Source organism: Vulpes vulpes, chromosome 12 (genome assembly GCF_048418805.1).
Source record: "Vulpes vulpes isolate BD-2025 chromosome 12, VulVul3, whole genome shotgun sequence".
Lineage (NCBI taxonomy): Eukaryota > Metazoa > Chordata > Mammalia > Carnivora > Canidae > Vulpes > Vulpes vulpes.
Genome location: NC_132791.1, coordinates 62,599,566 through 62,619,817, shown reverse-complemented (window position 1 = coordinate 62,619,817; position 20,252 = coordinate 62,599,566). Strand labels below are relative to the sequence as shown.

General features: G+C 36.0%; 1 long non-coding RNA gene across 1 annotated transcript in view; it reads right to left on the bottom strand.

The window, feature by feature from the left end:
• Window positions 1-476: 476 nt before the first annotated feature.
• Window positions 477-20,252, bottom strand: part of LOC140594594 (uncharacterized) — a 66,364-nt gene continuing 46,588 nt past the window's right edge. The window contains exon 4 of the long non-coding RNA XR_011995596.1: window positions 477-1,384. This is a non-coding gene — a long non-coding RNA (uncharacterized lncRNA). The remainder of the gene's footprint in view (window positions 1,385-20,252) is intronic.

The following is a 20,252-nucleotide window of genomic DNA, read 5'->3' as shown; positions in this document are numbered from 1 at the left end:
ACAAAATGGTTCACTGAGGATGTAAGAAAATGGTAAATAAAACAGCAAAATAAATTTGATGGCTTAAAATTTCCTTTTTTTTAAACACTTTACTTATTCATGAGGGACACAGAGAGAGAGAGGCAGAGACTGAAGCAGAAGGAGATTCAGGCTCCCTGTGAAGAGCCCGATGTGGGACTCAATCCCAGGACTCAGGGATCACGCCCCTGAGCTGAAGGCAGATGCTCAAACACTAAGCCACCCAGGTATCCCGATGGCTTAAAATTTTCAAAACTAATTTTTCTGTAATACAGTAATGCTCTAGGTGGCCACCTCACGTTAGAAAATGTGCTGTCCCTGCTTACCATTACACAGGTAGCAATAAGTTAAAAAATTACGGAATTCTCTTAACATTTCTCCATCAGTAAATTGCTATTTAGGGATTATAATATAATATATAATCCTATATATTTATAAGGATTTTTGATTTTACTGTGTTTTTTTTAAGATTTTATTTATTTATTTGAAAGAGTGATAAAATGAGCAGGAGGAGGGGCAGAGGGAGAAGCAGACTCCCCGCTGAGCAGGAAGCTCCATTCAGGGCTCAAACCCCAGGCCTTGAGGATCATGACTTGCTATGAAGGCAGACACTTAATCAACTAAGCCACCCTGGTGCCCCATAAGAATTTTGTAAGTGATGCAAATGAAGAAGTATCAACTTGGTATTTTTATTCCTCTTCACTCATGTACTTTTTATCTGTACCTTAAGAATAATATGGTTACCCACAGATGACCAACGTCCCCTTTGTGCATTCTGGTGCACAAGACAGATCTTGCTAACACTTCACAATAACCCTCAAAGAAAGACATGGGACATGATCTCAAAAGAAATAAGTATAAAAAGCAATGCCTCTATCATAAGCAGTGAAATTGAGGGCAAGTGTCTTAATCACCTGAGCTGCTATTAATTCCTTCCTAATGCCTACCTCCTAAAGCTGTAAGCAATCAGTGAGATAAAGTATGTCAAAACTTCAGTGCAGTGTCTGACTCTGAGAAAGTACTTAATAAGTCACAGTTTATATTACCACTATAATATAAAACCAGTAAGTGAGACAGGACAGGCAGAAAACAAGAAAAAATATAATGGATCAAAACTAAGTGTTAGCAATAGAGGTGAGAAGCATTGTAAGAGCTCATAGTAGGGAGACAAGCCAGGAACAAGCCAGTTTCCCAGAGATGCTTTTCTTGAGAACTTACTACTTGGTTTGGCTTCAAAGGCAGAAGCTCACAAGAGAGACGAGGGACAGAGAGTCCACCAGGCCTGATGAAGGTCCTGAGGCACATGCATGTATTAGGAACCACCACAGTATAACCAGAAGGATGCTCTCGGGGAAGATTTTGGGACCTGCAATGGAAGCAAAACACAGAAATAAGACTGGAGAAGATATAAATACCAAAGCAAGGAGTTTAGATATATTCAGCAAATGACAAGTGAACAAATTTTCCTAAAGCCTTAGGTCTTATAGGGAGTATTTATATAAACTGCTAAGTTGATTAAAGTACATTGTCAAAAATAAATAAATAAATAAATAAATAAATAAATAAATAAATAAATAAAAAAAATAAAGTACATTGTCAAAAATTACCTCCTAAGATTTCTAAGATTGGGTCTATATTTAAAAAGTCAAAAGCATAAGATTAAACTTAATTTTTCAGGCTCCTAAAACAGCAATTGATGCAGTCCACAAAATCTAGCACATAATAAGTATTCAACACATGGTTTTAAAATTTTAAATGAACATTGTTATTGATGATAATGGAAAAATAAGGATATGTGCATGAAATTCCACATTATAACCCTAAGCATTACATTATCCAATAGTTTAACCTTTCCCTACACTAGCAGCTGACAAGGAGAAAAAAAAATGAATGATTAGAATTTATCTCCTCTCTTTTGCTATTGGACATGCTAATTAGCAAAGAAATAGCAAAAAGCAGGAATGATGGGCCAGAGGTGAAGTCAGTAAATGACAAAAAAGCAAGTCACAAAAATGAATAATCACTCCCTAAGTAATATAAAGTTGATTATGCAGTATTATGGATAATTACCCTTTCAAAAGCACTTTAACAATGAAAATCATTTATAAACAGCTATCACTTTCATAGTCCTAAAGGGCTCACATCCTAAGTGTCCTTTACTGCACTTGTTACTGCTGAACTAATGTATGTACAATATAGGGCGGGGTCTTAGTTTAATGTCAAGGATATGACTGGACCAAATGTTAGCCCATCCAGTGTTAAATACTACTGAAAGGCAATAAATGGATAATCATATAGGCACAGGAACCAGACTGCCCAGGTCAAAGCCTGATTCCACCACCAACTAGCTATCTGATCTCAGGCAAATTTCCATAATCATTCTATGTCTGAGTTTCTCATCTTTAAAATATGGACAATAACAGTGCTATCCCATAAAGCATACATAAGTCCATTCATATAAAATACTTTTAAAAGTATCAAGAACATGATGAAAGTCAGCAAAGTTAACTAATAATTAGCTGTGTAAACAAATTATAAAGAATTTCTGAAGCAGGAGGCAACTGCTTCTATGTATGACAAGTGGTGGGAATCAAGGAAGTCTTCAAAGGAAAGATACTAGTTAGGCTTAAAGTTTTGTTACAAAGGAAAAGACAACTAAGAAAAAGAACAAGATTGAGGGACATGGAGGTACCTAGTAGATTCCAATGGTAGATAGCAGACCTGTCTTCTGGAAGTGGTGGTAAATGAAGCCAAAATCTTGGAGGTTGGGATAACCTCCAACTAAGGGGGTTCAAAAGTTTTTTAAGCTTAGTAAAGACTTGGCTAGACCCAAGATTTAGAAAGAGCTTGGGTAGCAATATTAAAGGCTACTTGAACAAAAAGTGAGATAACTTTAGCAGCCAGATTCATTAAAAGATAGTGAGTATACTACTGTAAGGCTATCACTACTGTGTATTTAAATCCTATGATGTATCAGCATTTTACTAGGAATTAATATATGTTATATATATAACATATATATAAAATTTCTACTCTTTAAGAAACTTTGTAAAATAACTACTTGCCATCATACATTGAATAAACTACAGATCAACAAGTTTAAATAATCTAAGCAAACAAACACAGCTTATAAGAGACAGAGCTGATTTTTCAAACATTCAGATCTAATGGATGCCAAAGCCTCCTTTCTTTCCACAACACCTAGTTCCATTCCCAAACTGTTCAATGGCATTAATCTAACACATTCAAGAAAAAGGACCTATAAAAAGGCATCAGCAATGTAGATGAATAGTGGATAGTTGCTTGCAAACATCTTGACCACGAGGTATGAAAAAGGAGGATGGTAAAAATAATTCTAAATTTCCTAGCAGGAACAATCAGCCTCTGAGTGAAGGAAGGATATTTGATGAGAAAAGTGACAGTTAAAGATCTGGTGGGTTTGAAGTGCCTGGAAGACATCCACCTGGAAAGATCCAGGTAAGCAGTTAAAAACAGAGCTTGAATCTTCTTATAGAGGTTAGGCTGCAGAGAGATTTATGAGATATTAAACACTAAGTGATAGTTGATAATAAGTACAAGAGAGGTTTGTACAGTGGAAACATAAGGAAAAGGAAAGGAAAAAGAAGATCTTTTATTTAAAATACTAGATTAAAGCTTTAGTCCTGGAAAAACCAGTAGTTTTAATCCATGTAATAATAGTTACTCCAGTTTGCCAAACTACTAAAGTATTATAACAAGTATTAATGACATACATTTTTCAATTCTTGTCAAATGTGTTAAAATGCATTCAAATGCATTAAAAGCATGCAAAGCATTGTCTAAATTTACCAAGAACCCTCTTACAGAACTCATTAACCATCAAAATCTCTCTACAAGTAAAAGGTAAGAATTGCAGTAATAGCTATAGATTAAAATTTGTGATTCAAAATGGGAGCTCCACAAAATTATTGATAAAGCTAAACAGACTCAGCTCTTCTGATTTACACTCCAGAGCATTATTCAGTGGAGTGACTGCATCTGTTGATACAACGTGCATCTGTCCCTCCTTGGGACTGAATTGAAACTAAATCAGTTCACACTGTTGTCTTAATAGCTTTAAAATTATAATTGCTATTTAATCACTACTAAATTGGGGTTGGCCTTGATTTCTTGGCAAGTTTTATTTCATTAGTAATATATTGAGTTTCTTTCTCTACTTTTTACTATCTTCTTGCCAAATATCTCTCTAAAATGATAATATGCAAAGTACCATTTTTAAAATAAAAACTATAACTATGGTGTAAGGGAAATAAGATTATAGTTAAGTATCCTTTTCCATTAAAAAAAGTGCTATCATTAAGCTTCATAAAAATATGACAAGTCCAGAAAATCTCTTCCCCAAGCACAAATTCCCTTTGCACGGCATATTCGACTTCACTAATATACAATATGTAAATGATGCAACTAAAATACATCTCATCTCTTGTTTAAATTATATCAAATTTCTGCCCTAAAAACACATTATGCTGCTACCAGCCTCCTTGGTAATCATGTTCTTAAATCCAGTTCAGAGAAGGCCTTTCCAATAGTCTAACAAAGAAAAATTAAAACATTATGGTTTGATTGTGCTTTTTTGATACCTAGCTACGGACAGTGAATGATGCATGCATGACAACAATTTCTTTTATTTATGTAAGTTATTTATTTATTTATTTATTTATTTATTTATTTATTTATTTATTTTAAATTTATTTATAAGAAAGAGTGAGAGAGAACACAAGCAGGCTGGGACAGGGGTGGCGGTGGGAAAAGTGAGGGAGAGGGATAAACAGACTCTGTGCTGAGTGGGGAGCCCTACATGAGGCTCAATCCCACAACCCTGAGATCATGACCAGAGCCACAACCAAGAGTTAGAAGCCTTAACTGACTAAGCCACCCAGGTGCCCTGACAACAGTGTTTTTTTTTTAATTAATAGATATTTTAATATCATTAAAGCATTAAGAATTAAACTGGGTGCTTGACTAAATCACTCTAACTTCTAGCCTTCAATTTTCTCAACTATGAAACAAACAGTTAATCTTAAATTATTTTGAAGTCCTTTCTAATTCTAATATTTTAATATGAAGTGGCAGTTCCAAGGCTTCGGTACAGAAGGACTTTTACACCAAATTTCCAATAGAACTCAAGGCCATTCCCAAATAAACAGAGCAATGGAGTAATAACAGTGGACTACTCTAAAAGTGCAGCCTGATGCCAACTTACAACCTGCCCATCGAGCAACATTGCTGGCCTCAACCTTCTTTGATATAGACATTCTACAGCTGACTGGTTCATACTCTTTATTCTTTAGTTCCAACAATTGTTACACGTATTGACTGACAAAGCTTGAACCAGAGCAAGCATTTGTCATTTATGGAATATATTAAAGCATACCTTCGACAGAAAAGGTAAAGGAAAATTTTGTTTTCTTTTCTATAATCCAAGACAACTAAAAGAAATGTCTTAATGTTCTTTCCACTATGCATAGTTTGGATTTTTATTACACCGAAACTAGACCCACAGCTGTAGTTTAAAAGTTTTAGTATGTTTCCCATGAGGACACGGAAGTTCTGCTAATAAAAGTTTCCTTTCAAGGTCACTGACACATACAATTGAAGCATTTGGAAGATAAGTCTATGTTTGATTTAAGAGACAGAAGTTGAAATAAAATAAGCATATTGAGAAGCACTAGATGCTAAATTATTCGTTCAGGTTTGTAACTAGAAAACTGGAATTAGCTAGTGCCTCAGGCACTGATACATTAAACTTTTAATATAAAAAGTTCTGCTTATGACTTTGCCCTGATGACTTCTTGTCACTCATATGCCAAAAAAAGGCCATATGGAAAAGCACATCAGAGCATGGGCAATAAGTAATTAACTGCTCCTCACTTAAAATCTTTTATCATACACGGCAGAAACTGTCTCCCAATGACATTAACTTACTTAAAATGAATAATACATGGCAAAAAATGGGTCCCTGAAGTTCAGAAAGGGGATTTGACTCTATTTTAGTGCATTGTGCAGACAAGGCAAGGGCAATTCTCATTAAAGTGTTGAGCATATAGTCATAGACCAATGAGGCACAGAATAATTACACATACCTCCCAAAAGACAAAGAACATTAATAATGTTACCTCATACACACCTCAAGGATCAAGACTGAAGGAAATGATTACAGCATAAAGCGATTGTCTCTAAATGTTCCTGCAAGGGATCTGATTAAATTTTCATGATATTCTAAGAGATTCTTTCCTTTCATGTATTTTGAACAGATGTAGAGTATATAACGAGTTAATAGGAAGATGAAAATAACAGGGGAAATAATTTTTATCCTTTTCTAGGTTAAATTATTTCATTGATTTATTAAGTATCTAGTATATTTATTTCATTAAACATCTAATCTGTTTATTTAAATAACATCAAGATCATTCTTCTAATGGGCAACTACTAAACAAAATTAAAATAATTTCAATTATAGGCTAACCTGGGTTTTTTTGAGCAAATTTAAACATATTTTGGGCAATGTTTCAAAGACTTCTGTTAAAGAGTGTTTTATAATGTTCACTTTCATGTTTTAGTATATCTAAATAGTTTCCAAGATAACTATTTTTTACTGAGATTTTGAACAATTTTTCAGTAGTTAAAACAGATCACATATTAAAAAACAGCCATTTATCATAAATTCAAACATTTTAACAAGAAAAACATGATTTCTGCTTTTAGATGATATTTTAATAAAAAACACATGAAAAAATAATAAAAAGAAATTGTCTACAAGAATATGTTTTTAATAAAATTCAGATATTTCAATGAAAATGTCTCAAGTATTATTTGTAATTTCCTGTATTTTAAAAAATGGATCATCTGTTTTTTTCATGACAACAGTAATATATTTTTAGTCAATAATTTCAATGCAATATATAAAACTTCAAAATATAACTTTATTCTTTTTTTATGAAATCATTTTTTTTTAAGATTTTATTTATTCACGAGAGACAGAGACATATGCAAAGGGAGAAGCAGGCTCCCTTTAGGGAGCCTGATGTGGGACTCGATCCCAGGACCCCGGGATCACAACCTGAGCCAAAGACAGACGCTCAAGCACTGGTGTCCCCTTTTTTTATGAAATCAAAAGTGATTACAGCATTAATGTCTAATACAACCTCTTGAAGGGGTAGACTTTCTCCAGTTCTCCACAGTAGTTATACTAGTTATTTAATATCCATTTGTAATATGAATGACCACATTTTTAAGAGATCAGATTTTTATTTTTATAAAAAGTATAGTTTTAAAAGGGAGGGAAGGACTCTAAGCAAATATATAAGTAAATATAAAAACAGGTGAACGTGTTTGTGTGCATGTTGTGGGTTTTAAACCTAGTGCTTAAAAGCTTTTTTTCGGGGGCAGGGCAAGTGGACGGAGGAGTATAGGGTCCCCAAGTCACCTGCCCCACCAACTAACTTGATTAACTTTCAAATCGTCCTGAAAACCTACGAATTCGACCTGAGATTTAAAGAGGGAACAGCTGAAAAAAATAAATAAATAAATAAAGAGGGAACAGCTGGAACACTACAGAGAGAAGGGGGGCGGATAAAAAAGAATCAAGTGGAGAAGGGCCGCCCCCCCCCCGCCCCCCGCGAGGAGCCAGGCTAAGGCCCTGGGGCGAAAGGCTTCAGGATAGGGAAGCCCAGCCCCAGAGAAGGAGGAACTTTAAAAATCTGCATCGGATTCTTCCTGGAGGGAAAGGTGCTCATCAGAGAACTCAGGGAGAGCCATGGGAATGAGTGGCAGTGAAGCCTCCAGGTTCCCAGGTCACTAACAGAGGAGGGGGCCCTGGGGAGAGTACCCCACAGACTGTGGGCAGAGCTCAGTAAAGGGCTGGGGCAAGTCCTGGAGGGGCCTCAGGGGAAGCTCAGGCAGTGGCTCCGCACAGATGGGGCTGTACCCTGCTACCTTGGGGAGCCGGAGCCGGGGCCCCAAAGTGATTCCAGTGGCGCAGGCCCGGGATCCCAGGGCACCGGGGGATACAGCCCAGGATCCTGCATTCCCCGGGGATAGGTGGAGGCGGGAGGGCACAGGACGAGGATGCTCCTGTCACCCGGCGCCCCCGGGCTGTACAGGTCAGCGCCCCCCACCCCTGGAGCATCCAGTCCAGTGCAGACTGGGAGTCTGCAGTAGTTAACTGGGGGAGCTGACTCCAGAGCTGTACAGCTGGCTGTGGCCAGTGTTGTTGTCCCTCCCAGTATTACCCTGGGCCTGAGACAGGGCAGGCCGTCAGGGAACAAAGGCCTCACAGGATAAATAGCTCCCACTGAGCTGTGCACCTGGGAGAGTGGGGCTGGTGGGGTGTCTCCCCCAGGTGCACACACCTGAGAATCAGCACAACAGGCCCCTCCACCAGAAGACCAGCTGGAAGGACTGGGGAAGAATAAGTTCTTGGCAGAGCAGTGCTGGAAAGCTCCATGGGAAGTCGAGTGATTTACAGTCTATAGAACCAGATGATACCCCTCCTTGTTTTTTTGTTTTGTTTTGTTTTTACAGATCTAATCAGGCCACCAAACTGGAGGTCCTAAATATGAGGGTTAATGAGGTAGAAGAAAGAGTGAGTGACATAGAAGACAAGTTGATATCTTGTCTTCTAGAAGACAAGTTGATGTCCTTCCTTGGACAGGAAGGAAGCTAAGGAAAAAAGAGAAAAATAATTAAAAGACCATGAGGAAAGGTGAAGGGAAATAAATGACAGCCTCAGAAGGAAAAATCTACCTTTAATTGGGGTTCCCGAGGGCACCAAAAGGGACGAAGGACCAGAAAGCATATTTGAACAAATCATAGCAGAGAACTTCCCTAACTTGGGGAGGGAAACAGGCATTCAGATCCAGGAGACAGAGAGATCCCCCCAAAAATCAATAAAAACTATTCAACACCTCAACATTTAATAATGAAACTTGCAAATTCAAAGATAAAGAGAAAATCCTTAAAGTAGCAAAAGATAAGAGATCCCTAACTTATATGGGGAGAAATATTAGATTAACAGCAGACATCTCCACAGAGAAGAGGCAGACCAGAAAGGGCTGGCAGGATATATTAAGGGGCCTAAACAAGAAGAACATGCAGCTAAGAACACTTTATCCAGCAAGGCTTTCATTCAGAATAGAAGGAGAGATAAAGAATTTTCAAGATAGGCAGAAACTGAAAGAATATATGACCACCACCAGCTCTCCAAGAAATATTAAGGGGGACCTTGTGAAAATGTCCATGCTACCCAGGGCAATTTACACGTTTAATGCAATCCCTATCAAAATACCATGGACTTTCTTCAGAGAGTTGGAACAAATCATCTTAAGATTTGTGTGGAATCAGAAAAAAACCCCGAATAGCCAGGATAATTTTAAAAAAGAAAACCATATCTGGGGGCATCACAATGCCAGATTTCAGGTTGTACTACAAAGCTGTGGCCATCAAGACAGTGTGGTACTGGCACAAAAACAGACACATAGATCAATGGAACAGAATAGAGAACCCAGAAATGGGCCCTCAATTCTATGGTCAACTAAAATTCAAAAAAGCAGGAAAGACTATCCACTGAAAAAAGGACAGTCTCTTCAACAAATGGTGCTGGGAAAATTGGACATCCACATGCAGAAGAATGAAACTAGACCATTCTCTTGGACTATACACAAAGATAAACTCAAAATGGATGAAAGATCTAAGTGTGAGACAAGAATACATCAAATCCTAGAGGAGAACACAGGCAACACCCTTTTTGAACTTGGCCACAGCAACTTCTTGCAAGATACATCCGCGAAGGCAAGAGAAACAAAAGTAAAAATGTCTATTGGGACTTAAGATAAAAAGCTTCTGCACAGCAAAAGATACAGTCAACAAAACTAAAAGACAACCTACAGAATGGAAGAAGATATTTGCAATTGATGCATCAGATAAAGGGTTGGTATCCAGGATCTATAAAGAACTTATTAAACTCAACAGCAAAGAAACAAACCATCCAATCATGAATTGGGCAAAAGATATGAACAGAAATCTCACAGAGGAAGACATACACATGGCCAACAAGCAGATGAGAAAATGCTCCGCATCACTGGCCACCAGGGAAATACAAGTCAAAACCACAATGAGATACCACCTCACACCAGTGAGAATGGTGAAAATTAACAAGGCAGGAAACAACAAATGTTGGAGAGGATGTGGAGAAAGGGGAACCTTCTTGCACTGTTGATGGGAATGTGAACTGGTGCAGCCACTCTGGAAAACTGTGTGGAGGTTCCTCAAAGAGTTAAAAATAGAAATGCCCTATGATCCAGCAATTGCACTGCTGGGGATTTACCCCAAAGATATGGATGCAGTGAAACGCCAGGATACCTGCACCCCAATGTTTCTAGCAGCAATGTCCACAATAGCCAAACTGTGGCAGGAGACTCGGTGTCCATCGAAAGATGAATGGATAAAGAAGATGTGGTCTATGTATACAATGGAATATTACTCAGCCATTAGAAACGACAAATACCCACCATTTGCTTCAACGTGGATGGAACTGGAGGGTATTATGCTGAGTGAAATAAGTCAATCGGAGAAGGACAAACATTATATGGTCTCATTCATTTGGGGAATATAAAATATAGTAAAAGGGAATAAAGGGGAAATAAGAGAAAATGAGTGGAAAATATCAGTGAGGGTGACAGAACATGAGAGACTCCTACCTCTGGGAAATGAACAAGGGGTAGTGAAAAGGGAGGTGGGTGGGGGGAAGGGGTGATGACCGTGTGACGGGCACTGAGGGGGGCACTTGATGGGATGAGCACTCAGTGGTATGCTATATGTTGGCAAATCGAACTCCAATAAAAAATATACAAAAACAAAAATAATTTTAAAGAAGCATATGAAAAAACATTTTTTTAAGTTTTTTTCCTGAGTGGATTTTAAATCTCGTGCTTAAAAGGTTTTTCCCCTGAATGGGTAAATTATTTTTATTAAATTAATTGTAGGGTTTTTTTCCCCCAATTCAGAGACCAAAGGAAAGAATTACTAGACCAAATGTAAAAAAAAAAATTACTTGAGAGTATGCTATAAACTGCAAGTCAAGGCATTCATATTCTTCTAACTATACTGCCTAGCTAACTTATCCTCATGTATAAATTAGGTTCAAGTAAAGACTTAACTCTCTCATCTTCGTATCATCTCATGCTTCAAGCACAGTTTAAGCCAGGTTGTTTGTGGACTAAACAAATTAACAGTATACACAGATAGAATGGATATATTACAGTGTTTGTTCTGAAGAATGGTATCCTAGTACAAGACATGGGACAGTTGAGAGAGAACCCAGATATTCTTTTCAAAGGAAGGAAAGCAACTTACTAATATTATACAGCATCAGGTTAATAATAGGTGTTGGCTCTTCATCCTCAGAAACTGTCATCAGAAATTTTATTTTATTTTTTTTAAAGATTTTATTTATTCATGTGAGAGAGAGAGAGAGAGAGAGAGAGAGAGAGAGAGGCAGAGACACAGGCAGAGGAAGAAGCAGGCTCCATGCAGGGAGGCTGACGTGGGACTCGATCCTGGGTTTCCAGGATCACGCCCTGGGCCAAAGGTAGGCGCTTAACCACTGAGCCACCCAGGTATCCCCCTCATCAGAAATTTTAATAATTACTCATGGAACTTTTATATTTATATATCAAAACAGAAGAGAAAGAATGGTTGTGCTTTCCTATTATCAGGTATATTACTGTTTGAGTTTAAAACATTAAATCCCTGGTAAACAACTCACTGAATACCAATATGTAAAAGGAAGTGCTGATTAGTTATTTAAAAAAGAGATATGCCAAATGTTTACATGTGATCACATTTCCCCATTCCAAACTGGTAATGTTTTAGTAGAGACTGGGAAAAGATAAATGATAATTATTTCCTTCTCAACATCTGGACATATATCACAGCCAGGATTGGTTTATTACAGCTAAGTTTAGCACACCTAGCTAATTCACTCCCTCCTTTATCTGACTGGCTTTAGTCATCTGAAACAACAGTTTTGGGTTTAGATAAGCAATTTCAGTTTTAAATTAGAACAATGAAATGTCTCAAAAGGTGTCACTCTTATAATCTTAGTAGTATGGATATATGCACTGGTACTGAAACACTCATCTATTTCTAGAGATAGCTAGCCTTTGGCTAAGATACTTACTCTCCTTTCTCTGTACAAAAAAACCTTACCAGTTACAAGTTTACCCAGCTTTGAACTTTAGGTAAAGCCAGTCTACTGAATTACCGGCAACAAGTTAATCCAAAGTAGAAGTTCTCAAGCTTCAGAGGCTAAGACTCCTCTAGAGAGCTGGTTACAAGTATAGTTTTCTGGGTTTTACCCTGAGACATTCAGGTTCAGCAGATGTGGGGATGGATCCAAGAATCTGCTTTTAATAAGTCTTCAGGTTACTGGTAGTTTGGAAGGCAAACTCTGAGAAGCACTTATTACATAAAAGGCTGGAACTAACACCTGCATGACTATTACAATATTAATCTATTTCTATCGTTCCCAACAATTGCTCAGGTTAACAGTTGTTGAAGTATATTAAAATAATGCAAACTTCTGCAGAAAGAACAGTAATCTATCCAATGTTTATTCTCAAGTAAGTTAGTCTGTCAGAGCCTTCATTCTTTCTTTTTCCTCTTTCTTATGTGTGCAGGCACAAACACACACATGCGCACAATTTGTTTGACTGATACTGACTGACTGTTACATTAAAATTTTTAAGAACCAAAATCACAACTTCCAAAATTTTTGATATGGGCTTTTACAGTATAAAAGGAGCAGCTGACTCTGTGAAATACTGAGCATCTGACTTCCCTTAAACAAAAGTCTGATGCAGAAAATGTAAACTACAAAAACATGCTTTGGAAACTAGGAAAGAGTATTCACCAAATCCAAAAACTTCAAAGGGCCATTATTAGATAAGGAGAGGATAACAGAATTTTACATCAAAAAAATATGACCATCTAAATGAAATGAATAAATTCATAGAAACAATACTTACAAAGACTGGCTTAAGAAAAAATAGAAAATCTGAACACCTTTCCATTAAAAAAAAATTCAAGCACAAAAGATATTGCTAATTAATTCTATGAGACATTTAAGAAGAAATTAGGCCTATCTTATACAATCACTTTCAGAACAGAATATGAGACCACCTAGGTTTATATACCTATATACCTAATTGTATACTATATACCTAATTCCACTCCCAATTCCACTCTTAGGTTTGATAGGAATCACTGAAGGTCACACTAAAATAAATTTATAGACAAATCTCCCCCAAGAATGTAGGTACAAATATCTTAAATAATGCATTAGCAAAAGGAACATAGCAAGATACAAAATGGAAAAAAAATCCTGACAATGTTGCATATATTTCAAGGATGCAAGTTTAATATTTTAACATTTGAAAATCAGTATATTTCATATTAACATTCTAAAGAGAAAAAAATACATGATCATCCCTATTTAATACCCACATATATCAAAAATTATAAAAGTAAGAGGAGAAAAACAATTAATGCAGTAAGGAGATTCTTTTTAGAAAATCGACATTGTGGGCGTCTGGGTGTCAGTAGGTTAAGCAACTGCCTTTGGCCCAGGTTATGATCTGAGGACCCCATGTCAGGCTCCCTGCTCACTTCTCACTCCCTCTCTGCCCCTACCCTTCCTCTTGTGCTTTCTCTCTCTCTCTCTCTCTAATAAATAAATAAAATTTCAAGAAAATCTACACTGTACTTAAGGGGGAAATATTGAAAACTTTCCCATATGAAATTGGGAAGTGTGATTATACCTTTCTAGCTTGTAGTGAAGATCTTAACAGTGCAATAACAGAAGAAAAATAAATGAATGAAAAAGGAATAAAGAAATCTGTAGTTATTCACAGATATACCCAACAGATGACTGTGCACATAGAAAATCTAAAAGAATTCACAAAACAACTTTAGGAATTAATGTGTAAATTTATCATGGCTATGGATTATGTCAATGTTCAAAAAATCAATTGCATTTCTGAATAATAGTAATAATGAAAAATTTTTAAAAATTTTTTTGAAAAATAAAAAAATTGTTACTTTTACAATAGCACCAAAAATAACATATCTAAGAACAAATCTAACAAAAGATGTGTCAGATCTCTATAAAACATTAGTGAGAAAAATTAAGGAAAACCTAGATAAATGGAGCAATATATCATATTACTGTATTCAGATTTAATATTGTGAAGATTTATATTTGCTCTAAATCAAGGTATGGATTAAATTTTATTCCCATAAAACTCTCAATCATTTTTTTTTTGTGGAAATTGACAAGCTTATTTAAATTCTGTATGAGTATGCAAAGAATCACAAGTAACTCTTCTGGATTTCTCAACCAAAATTCCAGGAGAGGTTTAAACCCTAATAACCTAAAATGTCTGTTTCATGATTCAACTTCTTTCTTACGCATTAAGAATGGTGCCATACTTGAAGGGCTTGAGAAAAATCATCTCTCAAATAATTTTTTATATTCTATGTTCAGATGAAGAACATCAGTTGAGAAAGGCTAGCAGAGGGATCCCTGGGTGGCGCAGCGGTTTGGCGCCTGCCTTTGGCCCAGGGCGCGATCCTGGAGACCCGGGATCGAATCCCACGTCAGGCTCCCGGTGCATGGAGCCTGCTTCTCCCTCTACCTATGTCTCTGCCTCTCTCTCTCTCTCTCTGTATGACTCTCATAAATTTAAAAAAAAAAAAAAAAAAAGAGAAAGGCTAGCAGAAAATTCTGAAGAAACAGAACACAGAGAATCATACCATTAGATGTAAGATTAATTCTCAAACTGCAGTAATTAAGCCAGTTTGGTTTTGCAGCAAGAGATAAGTAGAAGAAAATGTTCAGAAATAAGTCTAGAAATTTATGGCCATCAATGTATAACAAAGATGCCACTGCAGAACAGTAGAAAAGGATGACTTTTCAATAAATGCTGCTGTGTTAACTGGATGTCAACTTATGTCTACGTATCTATGTCTATGCTCATAGACAGTTGAGGGAGAGAGAGAGGGGGAGGAAGGGAGGGAGGGAAAAGATGGATAGTTAGACAGTTTTACCCCTACTTTACTGACCAAAATCAATTCTACATGGTGTACAGATTTGAATTTAGAAGATATAACAATAATACTTCTAGTAAGTAATATAAGAGAAGATATTCATTAACCTAGGATAGACAAAGAGTTTTTAACAGAGCTTAGAACTAGAATTAATAAAAGTTTTAATACTAAATAGGAATCCATGTTCATCAAATACCATTAAAAGTATAAAAATACAAGCCACTGAGAAGCTATTTTTTTCTTTTTTTATTGAAGTTCAATTTGCCAACATATAACACCCAGTGCTCATTCCATCAAGTGCTCTCTTTCGTGGCTGTCACCCAGTTACTCCATCCCCCAGACCGCCTCCCCTGCCACTACCCTTTGTTCATTTCCCAGAGTTAGGAGTCTCTCAGAAGATATTTACAATATATATAACTGCAGAAAGATTCTGTAACATATGCAAAGAAGTGTATGCTCTTCAAGAAAAAGCTCCTCCAATTACTAACAGTGTGGTTAGCTGACAGCCTCCAGCCTATTAAGACCTTCAGAGTATCCAAGGTCACTCTATTTTTAGGATGACACTGACCAAGGAGGAAACAGCCCAGGCTACATTCTTCTTGGTGAGGCCCCTAGTTAATGCCATGCCTTTACAAAGTATTACTCCTAAACAAACCTCCTATCTGCTTCCCTAGAACCTAGAATGACAAATTTGCATATAACTATGCCAAAAAATTTTAATAATCAACTGGAAAAAGATAACTCATTTTTTAATGGGCAAAGAAATGAAGACACACTTCACAAAATAGGATATCCAAGAAAAGATGCTCAACCTCATTTCTCATCAGGCAAATGGAAAATATAACAGTGATTTATCATTACATATCCAGATGTTGGTGACAATCACTTTGGAAAATTATTCGGCAATACAGACTAAAACAGGGCAGCCTGGTGGCATAATGGTTTAGCGCCGCCTTCAGCCCAGGGCGTGATCCTGGAGACCCAGGATCGAATCCCACGTCAGGCTCCCTACATGGAGCCTACTTCTCCCTCTGCCTATGTCTCTGCCTCTCTCTCTGTGTCTCTCGTGAATAAATAAATAAAATCTTTAAAAATATATATAGACTAAAACAGAAAATATATACATCCTATGACTCAGCAATTCCACTCTTAGGTATACACCTCAAAGATCTGTGTTTGCATGTGTGTACACATGTGTATGTGTCTGTACCAAGAGCCATAGAAGGTTGTATATATGACAATGCTCTTAGTAAGAAAAAACCTGGAAATAACCCAAAATAAATGAGGGATGCCTGGGTGGCTAAGTAGTTGAGCATCTGCCTTTGGCTCAGGGTGTGATCCTGGGGTCCTGGGATGGAGTCCCGCATTAGGCTCCCTGCAGGGGAGCTCTCTGCCTATGTCTCTGCATCTCTCTCTGGTTTCTCATGAATAAGTAAAATCTTTATGCAAAAAATTCTAATTAATAAATAATTGGTAGTATATTTATCAAATGGAATACCATACAGCAATGAAAATAAACAAACCATTCCTACACACCATAACATAAATGAATATCATGATGTTAAGCAAACGATGCTAAAGTTAAAATAATCACACTATGCTATTTCATTTATATATATGAAATCAGGAAATACTAATATAAATCAGGAAAAACTAATCAGCATGCTATCAGTCAAGGCAGTGGCTATCTTTAAGAGGTACGGGAATGAGGACAAGATCTCTTGGGGCATTAATTTTCTTTTGCCTGATCTGAGTAGTAAAGTGGGTATGCTAAATTTGTAAATATTCTTTTAGCTATAAGCTCATGATGTGTATACTTTACTGAATATACTATATACCTAAAATTTACTAAATTATTTTTAAAAGATTATAATGCTTTTGAAATTCTTTAAAAAATTTGAATATCATTTAGATTTGGATCTAATTAATTCAGTCCTTTCTTGTATTAACTTTGCAGCCAATATGAATGAACACAATTACTTCATACTATTATGGTTATGAGATAATTACATTCATAAGTATTGACTATAGAAATGAGTATAATCACTTTAAAGTCACTTCAGATGTTGTGGGGTGTATATATATATAATACAGCTGGGTAAGAAAATACTCAAGAAACCTCATATGATGGGGATATGTCATAGGGACATAGGAACCAAGTAAAAGAGCTCCCAATGGTCAAAGTTAAAGTATTTGAACAATAAAATAAACAAAGTAGTATTCTATTATAATCAAATGCATAAAATGAATATCCTTGGATTCATATTGATAAAAATACATTATTTTTAAAAATAAGTAGGACAGAATAAACAAATATCCTATACATTAAAATTCTAAGAAATTTGTGTAGGTATTCTGCCCTCAAAGAGATGGAATATAATTCCCCATTCCTTCAGTAAAAGCTGTACATTATGATTTGCTTCCAATAAGTTCAGTATGAGAAGGGGCAGAGAGGTGGGAGAGCATCTTCACAGTGAAGACACCTGACAAACATTATCTCAGTTGGATGATCAAGGTTAACGTCAACAGCAGTAAATCATGTTGATAGCATGTTTACACAATCTGATGAGAACTGTACTTTATCTTTCTGGTCTTCCCACCAAAAGCTTATAAGCCCAAGCTAATGAGAAAAACATCAAAGAAATCCCAATCACAGACCTTCAATAAAATGCCTGACAAGTACTCCTCAAAACTGCCAAGGTTATCAAAACCAACAAAAGTCTATGAAACTGTCAGAAAGAACTTCAGGATATATGACTATGTGATGTGTCATCCTGAATCAGCAAAAAGACATTAGATAAAGAAAACCTGAATGAACTATGGACTTTAATTATTTGTTCATTAATTGTTACAAATGTTCCATACTAATAATGTAAGATGTTAATAATAAGGGAAACTGGGTGTGGGGACTATGGAAATTCTCTTTACTATCTTTGAAATTTTGCTATAAATCAAATCTATTCTAAGATAAAAGTATATTTAAAAAGAATAAATGTGATTAGAAAACATAGTTTTCTACGTGAAACTATTTCTAAAGGAAAAAATGGCAACTTAAACATATTAGTAAAATATTCTTTTCATATCTTCATTGGTTTTGACTAATTCTCAGTGCTTCCAAATATTATCTATTCCTTCATGGTCATCCACCTCAATACTCAGCCATAGAGCCATTTAGTTTTCTTTCATATGACTTTGAGTAGCATGAATAGAATAAGGAATCAAAAAGATTTGGATTTCAGTGCCATCTTTGACAGTAGCGATAAATGTGACCTCAAGCAACTCAATAACCTCCTATGTCTTCATATTTCTCATCTGTAGAACTGTGATCTAAAGTATATTTTGTTGAATGCTAATTTTTCTAGGTATTAAAATACTCTGTATCTACTAATCTTTAATAATGACTAATGATATCATATCTTATCTAGAAAATCTGCTATAGTCTATAGTAGGCATAACTAGTTATTAATTAATCCCCAAAAAGAGGAAAAACAAAAGAAACAAATGAAATAGAAAATACTATACAATGCCTGGGTGGTTCGGTCAAGTAAGCATCTGCCTTCAACTCAGGTCATGATCCTAGGGTCCTGGAATCAAGTCCTACGTCAGGCTCCCCACTCAGCAGTGAACCTGCTTCTCCCTTTCCTCCTACCCCTCCCACCTGCTCATGCTCTTTCTCTCACACACTGTCGTTCAAATAAATAAATAAGTAAAATCTTTTTTAAAAAAGAAAATATTATAAAATGAATCTACTGCCTCATAGATTTGGTTGAACATCTTTGAAATTTAATAATTGCCAAATTTTCTAAAGATTCTGTAAACAACTTGAAAATCCAGGCAGAATTTCCATATTTATATCATTTGTTGATACACTACATATTCTGGTATAGAATCATACATAGCAAAGCTGTAGTGATTTGAACACAGTTTGCAAAAACTGCCCAATGTTTCACAGTTTGTTTAAATACAGAGTATTTTAACACCTAGAAAAATATCAGAGGTTTCACAAATATTGGAAAATAAATACTTTTGTTGAGAATCTTGTCTTCATTAATACTATGGTGTACATCCTAATATTACACAAAATTAACTTAAACAAAAATAAATGAAGTATTTTCCCTTATAACTAGGTAGGAATAACAACAGGAATAACCTGACACTATAAATAAGATTGAGAATGAGGGTGTACATTAGCATTTTTGGAGTTGGCAGTCATAAATCAGTAGGCCAATGGAAACGTTTCAATTCATTACAGATTAAGGAAGAAAATGTCTCAACATTCTCTTACCACTGCAATCCTCCTTCCAATAATCTTAGAAGATAGATATTTATATATATATATTTCTCTCCCATTAGCTTCAATTAAATTCAGGCTACTAAACAAGTGCCTTAGAAATGGTTGAAAATAAAAAAAAAATTTAAAAACACAGGGAAAATAAATTTTGAAAATCAGTAAGCCTGATAACATAAATAACTAAATGTCCTATGCTAGGTTCAATTATGGAATCGTTCTAAAAATGTCACTATTCAAGGAAGATATAATCAAAGATATGATATTCAAGAGATCAGGATTTTCCCAAGAGTTAAGGTCAGCTTAACATTCTAGACCAAGAGAAAAATATGTGCAAATACATGGTATACTCTAGAAAATCCATGCAGTCCCAGATTAATAGATTAAGGCTGAGATGGGAGTCTTTGACTTTTCTTAGAAGAGGTAGGTACAGTATTATACAAGAGTTGTTCATGTAGTTAGCCCTGGATGCTGGACAGGCTGGCAAAGGAATGGACATAAGAGCGTATTAAAATGTGAAATAATGAATATCTTGATACTGAATCATCAGGTTTAGGTTTGGTAGAATTTCAGGAAAAAATACTAGCTTAAACAAAATGAAAGTTTTCCTTTCTCTCATTTAAAATATGTCTAGAAACCTCTCAATAGATGCAGAGAAAGCATTTGACAAAATACAGCATCCATTCCTGATCAAAACTCTTCAGAGTGTAGGGATAGAGGGAACATTCCTCAACATCTTAAAAGCCACCTATGAAAAGCCCACAGCAAATATCATTCTCAGTGGGGAAACACTGGGGGCCTT